Source organism: Triticum aestivum, chromosome 5D (assembly GCF_018294505.1).
Source record: "Triticum aestivum cultivar Chinese Spring chromosome 5D, IWGSC CS RefSeq v2.1, whole genome shotgun sequence".
NCBI lineage: Eukaryota > Viridiplantae > Streptophyta > Magnoliopsida > Poales > Poaceae > Triticum > Triticum aestivum.
The window spans coordinates 87,475,642-87,483,912 of NC_057808.1; positions in this window are offsets into that span (position 1 = coordinate 87,475,642).

Here is an 8,271-nt window from a genome sequence, read left to right on the forward strand (position 1 = left end):
GCCCTAAAGGGATGAGGCAACACCACAGGCATGCTGGGCTGGTTGGCGTCGCTCCTGTACAGCCTCTCAAAGGTGACCGTGATGGGAGTGGTGTGGGTGGTGGTGGACAAGCTAGTGCGCCGACGTGCGTGTGAATGCTGCTAGCTACTTCTTGAGGTTGCGTTGTTTTTTCCTTGAAGAGGAAAGGGTGATGCAGCAAAGTAGAGATAAGTATTTCCCTCAATTAAGAACCAAGTTATCAATCCAGTAGGAGGAACACACAAGTCTCCAATAATTGCACCTGCACAAAAAAACAAATACTTGCACCCAACGCGATAAAGTGTTTGTCAATCCCTTCACGGTTACTTGCAAGGATGAGATCTGATAGTGATAGATATAAAAGATAAGTAAAAGTGCAAAATAAGATAAATTAAGTAAATTGCAGCAAGGTATTTTTGGGTTTTTGATGTTGTAGATCTGAAAATAATATGATAAAAGATAGACCCAGGGGCCATCGTTTTCACTAAAGGCTTCTCTCTTGAAAGAAAGCATACGGTGGGTAAACAAATTATGACTTATGACGATATCTAAGGCAATGATCATGTATATAGGTATCACGTCCGAGACACGTAGACCGACTCCTGCCTGCATCTACTACTATTACTCCACACATCGACCTCTATCCAACATGCATCTAGTGTATTAAGTTAACAAGAACGGAGTAACGCCTTAAGCAATATGACATGATGTAGATGGATAGATCCAATCAATACGAATAAAACCCATATTTTTATCCTTCATGGCAACAATACAAATATGTGTCATGTCCCTTTCTGTCACTGGGATTGAGCGCCGCAAGATTAAACCCATTACAAAGCACCTCTCCCGTTGCAAGAAAAATCAATCTAGTTGGCCAAACCAAATCAATAGATCGGAGAGAAATGAAAAGCTATATAAATCATGCATAAAAGAATTCAGAGAGGACTCAAATAATATTCATAGATAATCTGATCATAAACCAACAATTCATCGGATCTCAACAAACGCACCGCAGAACAAGATTACATCGAATAGATCTCCAAGAACATTGAGGAGAACATTGTATTGAAGATCAAAGAGAGATAAGAAGACATCTAGCTACTAGCTATGGACCCGTAGGTCTGTGGTAAACTACTCACACATCATCGGAAGGGTACCAAGGTTGATGTAGAAGCCCTTAGTGATAGAATAGCCCTCTGGCGGAGTACCGGAAAAGGTCCCCAGATGGGATCTCACGAGGACAGAGACTTGCGGCGCGGAAAAGTATTTTTGGTTTGCCATTTGGTCTACGGGGAATATTTGGGTATTTATAGAAGAATAATTAGGGTTAGAAGAGCCACGAGGGGTCCACAAGCTTGGAGGGCGCCCCCTGAGCTTATCGCCGCCTCGTAGACCTTCTAGCCTCCTCCCAAAGCTTCCAGGGTGTCTCGTGGTCCAAGAAAAATCATCAATTTTTTTTGTTCTATTTGGACTCCGTTTGGTATTGATTTTCTGTAAAGACAAAAACAAGGGAAAAACCGCAAATGGCACTGGGCACTAGGTTAATAGGTTAGTCCCAAAAATGATATAAAATAGCATAATAATGCATACAAAACATCCAAGGTTGATAATATAATAGCATGAAACAATAAAAAATTATAGATATTTTGGAGACGTATCAAGCATCCCCAAGCTTAATTCCTGCTCGTCCTCGAGTAGGTAAATGATTAAAATAGATTTTTTGATGTGGAATGCTACCTAACATGTTTATCATGTAATCTTTCTTTATGTGCCATGAATATTCAGGTCCATGAGATTCAAAACAAAAGTTTAATATTGACATAATAAAAACAATAATACTTCAAGCATACTAAAAAGCAATCATGTCTTTTCAAAATATCACAGCTAAAGAAAGTTATCCCTACAAGATCATATAGTCTTGCTATGCTCCATCTTCTTAACACAAAGTATTTGTCATGCACAACCCCGATGACAAGCCAAGCAATTTGTTCATACTTTTTAACGCGCTTCAACTTTTTCAACTCTCACACAATACATGAGCGTGAGTCATGGATATAGAACTTTAGGTGGAATAGAAGGTGGTAGTAGACAAAAAAGAAGGGAGAAATTCTCACATCAACTAAGCAAATTAATGGGCTATGGAGATGCCCATCAATCGATATCAATATGAGTGAGTAGGGATTGCCATGCAATGGATGCACTAGAGCTATAAGTGTATGAAGGCTCAAAAGAAAAATAAGGGGTGTGCATCCAACTTGCTTGCTCACGAAGACCACGGGTATTTGAGGAAGCCCATCATTGGAAATATATAAGCCAAGTTCTATAACGAAAAAATCCCACTAGTAATATATAAAAGTGACAAAATAGGAGACTCTCTATCATGAAGAACATGAAAAGGATATTAACATTGTCCCTTCTCTCTTTTTCTCTCATTATTTTTTTGTTGCGCTCTTTGGCCTCTCTTTTTCTTGGGCTCTTTCGACCTCTTATATATATATATATATATTTATATTCCTCACATGGGATAATGTTCTAATATTGATGATCATCAAACTTTTATTTACTTACAACTCAAGAATTACAACTCACTGTGACAACTCAAAATAATGGAACGGTGGAAGTTGCATGGCAATATATCTCGGAATGGCTATGGAAATGCCATAATAGGTAGGTATGGTGGCTGTTTTGAGGAAAGTTATAAGGAGGGTTTAATGCACCAGCAAAAGTTGCGCGGTACTAGAGTGGCTAGCAAAAGTGGAAGGGTACGAGTGCGTTAATCCATGAACTCAACGTTAGTCATAAAGAACTCACATACTTATTGCAAAAGTTTAGCCCTTGAAGCAAAGTACTACTACGCATGCTCCTAGGGTGATAGATTGGTAGGAAAAGACCATCACTCTCGTCCCCGACCGCCACTGATAAGGAAGACAATCAATAATAAATCATGCTCCAATTTCATAGCATAACGAGAGACCATACGTGCATGCTTCGAGAATCACAAACCTTAACACCAATATTATTAGTATTCCACAATTTACTACTAGCATGAATCTAATATCACCATCTTTATATCTCAAAACAATTGCAAGGAATCAAACTTCTCATATATTCAATGATCTTCATGAAAGTTTTATTATATCTCTCTTGAATACCCATCATATTAGGACTAAATTCATAACCCAAGCAAATTGCCATACTATTTATAAGACTCTCAAAATAATATAAGTGAAGCATGAGAGTTCATCAATTTCTTAAAAATATAACCACTGCCATGCTCTAAAAGATATAAGTGAAGCACTAGAGCAACCGCCTAGCTCAAAAGATCTAAGTGAAGCTCAAAGAGTATTCTAATAAATTCACAATTAATGTGTGTCCCTCTCAAAAATATGTGTCCAACAAGGATGATTGTGGCAAACTAAAAAGCAAATAAAGCAAAGACTCATACAATACACGACGCTCCAAGCAAAACGCATATCATGTGGTGAATAAAAATATAGCCTCAAGTAATTTACCGATGGATTGTAGACAAAAGAGGGGATGCTATCTGGGGCATCCCCAAGCTTAGATGCTTGGTTGTCCTTGAATATTACCTTGGGGTGCCTTGGGCATCCCCAAGTTTAGGCTCTTGCCACTCCTTATTCCTTAGCTAATCGAAACTTCACCCAAAACTTGAAAACTTCACAACACAAAACTCAGCAGAAAACTCATGAGACCCATTAGTATAGTAAAGCAAACCACCACTTTAGGCACTGTTGTAAACTCATTCCAATATTATATTGGTACTAGTAGAATGCTCGTGCATTGCTACGGGCTACAACGCATACAAATGAATCAAATGAATTATGAAGGTCGTCAAGGTCAAAGCTCATATCTTTCTCATACGTCCTATCGTGTTCGGACATCAAACTGGTGCCCAATGGGCTCCCTAAAATTCCCCACCCCACGAAACACCGTTCCCTCATTCAAGAACAAACTCAATTTGCTTGGTAGATAGAGAGAAACAATATAAGGAACAGTGATTCCACTCATCTTGTTTGATCTTTGAATGTAAGAAGTGTTAGAACCAACACATTTGTTATTCCTTCATAATCGATGTGGTGTGCACATTTGTTATTCTTTCAGAATCTCCAACCAGCTTTACTTCTAGGTGTTACTTTACTTCATTTCTGAGGTGGTAGAAAAAAAGGGCAAGTGTTATAGTCCTCTCTATCTAATTGGAAAGAAAATAAGAGGAAAGGACAAAGACGAATAACTTTTTGGTTGCAAAAATTCAGAAACCCACATAAAGATGCAGTGTTGGACCACAGCCTCCAAAGCTTAATCTGGCAAATATAACAGTGTAACGGGATTAGGATTGAATCACTCTTGCCCCGCTCTTTCTCACCACCACATTCCTCTTGTTCCTCCTCCAACAACTATCTAAGCCTCCCCAAATAACAACGCCAATTGAATAAACATTCGAAGTAACAAAATAATGGAGAAGTATAAGATATTGTACAAAGAAAAGAAAATCCTCAGTTAAACACTTAATACACTCTAGAAATACTTTGGAAAGAAGAAATCTTGAAGGTAATGCATTGATTGTCATGCATAATCGCCAATGACATATGCAGCAGTAGGAGAACAAATACAAATTCTTTTGTGATAAAGAAATTAACTCCTCTCGCCCGTATCCTCAACCCCGCCCGTCTATAGACTGCTCCGCCGCCGCCGCCCAAGACCGGCCTCCCCGCCCCGAGTCCTCTGCTCACCCGGCAGCTCTCCTTCACCGCAGTCTCCTCTCCTCGGTCCCGTCCGCAAAAGTCCCTTCCTCCTTGAGCCACATATCAGCCGCGACGGTGACGCCCATCGATCAAGCACCAACAGCCACTCAAGTTGTCTATAGGTTCAGGGTTCTCTCACGTGAGATTCCCTCATTTCCCTTTTTTCCCGTTCATTCCCCTATTTGTGTGTTTTTCTTATATGAACTCTTGCATGGGGAATAAATCTTAGGTGATGGATTTACCTTCAGGGAAGATGATTTGTGGATTTTATTTTTAATTTCTGTGTTCTACTAAACTTCCCTTAGCCCTGCCTCCAGCACTGTAATGACTTGCCATGGTCAATGATTAGCAGCACCATCAGGAGGGCATTTGTCCTGGAAGTGTGGTCGGGGCCGACTGGGGATGATTGAACACAGATGAGTGTCTTCTCAACTTGTTGTTGCTTCGAATGCGGCAGCCGTTGATCCAAGTTTGCGGCGAGCTGAGATGCAACTTTGAAAATCTCTTGAGAGGTCTGAAGTAATCCAAGCCTGTTGATACGTCCATTTTGCATCATGCTTTTATATTGATATTTATTGCATTATGGGATGTTATTACACATTATATCACAATACTTATGCCTTTTCTCTCTTATTTTCTAAGGTTTACATGAAGAGGGAGAATGCCGGCAGCTGGAATTCTGGACTGGAAAAGGAGCAAATATTAGAGACCTATTCTGCACAACTCCAAAAGTCCTGAAACTTCACGGTGCATGTTTTTGAGATAAATAAAAATATTGGGCGAAGAAAATACTAAAGGGGGGCAACCAGCCAGCCACAAGGGTGGAGGGCGCGCCCTACCCCCCAGGCGCGCCCCCCGTCCTTGTAGGGCCCCTGGCAGGCCTCCGACGCCCATCTTCTGCTATATGATGTGTTTTGACCTGGAAAAAATAAGAAGGAAGCTTTCGGGACGAAGCACCGCCGTCTCGATGCGGAACCTGGGCAGGAGCAATCTAGAGCTCCGGCAGAGCAATTCTGCCGGGGAAACACCCCTCCGGGAGGGGGAAATCATCGCCATCGTAATCACCATCGATCCTCCCATCGAGAGGGGGTCAATCTCCATCAACATCTTCACAACCACCATCTCCTCTCAAACCCTAGTTCATCTCTTGTATCTGATCTTTGTCTCAAAACCTCAGATTGGTACCTGTGGGTTGCTAGTAGTGTTGATTACTCCTTGTAGTTGATGCTATTTGGTTTATTCGGTGGAAGATCATATGTTCAAATCCTGAATGATAATTAATACTACTCTGATTATGAACATGAATATGATTTGTGAGTAGTTACATTTGTTCCTGAGGACATGGGAGAAGTCTTGTTATAAGTAATCATGTGAATTTGGTATTCGTTCGATATTTTGATGAGATGTATGTTAGCTCTCCTCTAGTGGTGTTATGTGAACATCAACTACATGACACTTCACCATGATTTGGGACTAAGGGAAGGCATTGGGAAGTAATAAGTAGATGGTGGGTTGCTAGAGTGACAGAAGCTTAAACCCTAGTTTACGCGTTGCTTCGTAAGGGGCTGATTTGGATCCATATGTTTCATGCTATGGTTAGGTTTACCTTAATTCTTCTTTTGTAGTTGCGGATGCTTGCGAGAGGGGTTAATCATAAGTGGGAGGCTTGTCCAAGGAAGGGCAGCCCCCAAGCACCGGTCCACCCACGTATCAAATTATCAAAGTAACTAACACGAATCATATGAGCATGATGAAAACTAACTTGACAACAATTCCCATGTGTCCTCGGGAGCACTTTGCTTTATATAAGAGTTTATCCAGGCTTGTCCTTTGCTACAAAAAGGATTGGGCCACCTTTCTGCACCTTAGTTACTTTCGTTACTTGTTACCCGTTACGATTTATCTTATCACAAAACTATCTGTTACCGATAATTTCAGTGCTTGCAGAGAATACCTTGCTGAAAACCACTTGTCATTTCATTCTGCTCCTCGTTGGGTTCGACACTCTAACTTATTGAAAGGACTATGATAGATCCCCTATACTTGTGGGTCATCAAGACTCTTTTCTGGCGCCGTTGCTAGGGAGTGAAGCGCCTTTGGTAAGGAAACACTTATATAGTGTGCTAAAATGTACTGTCACTTGGTACTATGGAAAATAATCCTTTGAGGGGCTTGTTCGGGGTATCTTGACCTTGACCGGAAGAGCAAAGAGTTTCTCCTCAACCTACTGCACCTACTGAAAATATTTATTATGAAATTCCTTCGGGTATGATAGAGAAACTGCTAGCTAATCCTTATGCAGGAGATGGAACATTACATCCCAATATGCACCTAATCTATGTGGATGAAGTTTGTGGATTATTTAAGCTTGCAAGTATGCCCGAGGATGTTTTCAAGAAGAAGGTATTCCCTTTATCTTTGAAGGGAAAGGCATTGACATGGTATAGGCTATTGGATGATATCTGATCATCGAACTACAACCGATTGAAATTGGAATTTCATCAGAAGTTTTATCCTATGCATCTGGTTCATCGTGATCATAATTATATATATAATTTTTGGCCTCATGAAGGAGAAAGTATCGCTCAAGCTTGGGGGAGGCTTAAGTCAATGTTATATTCATGCCCAAATCATGAGCTCTCAAGAGAAATTATTATTCAAAATTTTTATGCTCGGCTTTCTCATAATGATCGCTCCATGCTCGATACTTCTTGTACTGGTTCCTATATGCTGAAGGATATTGAATTCAAATGGGATTTATTGGAAAGAATTAAACACAGCTCTAAAGATTGGGAACTCGATGAAGGTAAAGAGTCAGGTATAAACCTTAAGTTTCATTGTGTTAAATCTTTTATGGATACCGATGCTTTTCATGATTTTAGCACTAAATATGGACTTGACTCTGAGATAGTAGCTTCTTTCTGTGAATCATTTGCTACTCATGTTGATCTCTGTCGGGGAAATGACACCTATGAGACCATGGGGGTTCCTTCTACGGTTTGGCAGGGAACAAGGGCTAGGCAAAGAGCAGATCTAGTGATCAACACCACAGGTCTTTACCCAGGTTCGGGCCGCAGAGATGCGTAAAACCCTAGTCCTGCTTGATTGTGTATTGAGTGTTCTTGAGCTTCGGGTCGTTGCTACGTATGCAGGTTGGCCCGAGAGGTCCAAAAAGCCGAATCCTCCTCCAGTACACCGTGGGCCTCCTTTTATATGACCAAGGGGCTGCCACAGTGGTATACAGGAGGTGTAAAGTAACTAAAGTGTATGCAGGAGCTGTAAACTGCTACGGTACACATGCTTATCTGGGTCATCTAAGGAAAAACACATTAAATGCGCCACTTACGTGCCCTCTAGCTTTATCGGGGACGGGGAGAGAGCCCGTCCCGTCCGTTGCCGCCCCGCCCCGTCTCGACACGCGTCCATGCCAATGGGGCATGCAGTGCCAAGTTGGCTGGCCAGCTGCTGCGCTCGAGAGGTGGCAGGGCCT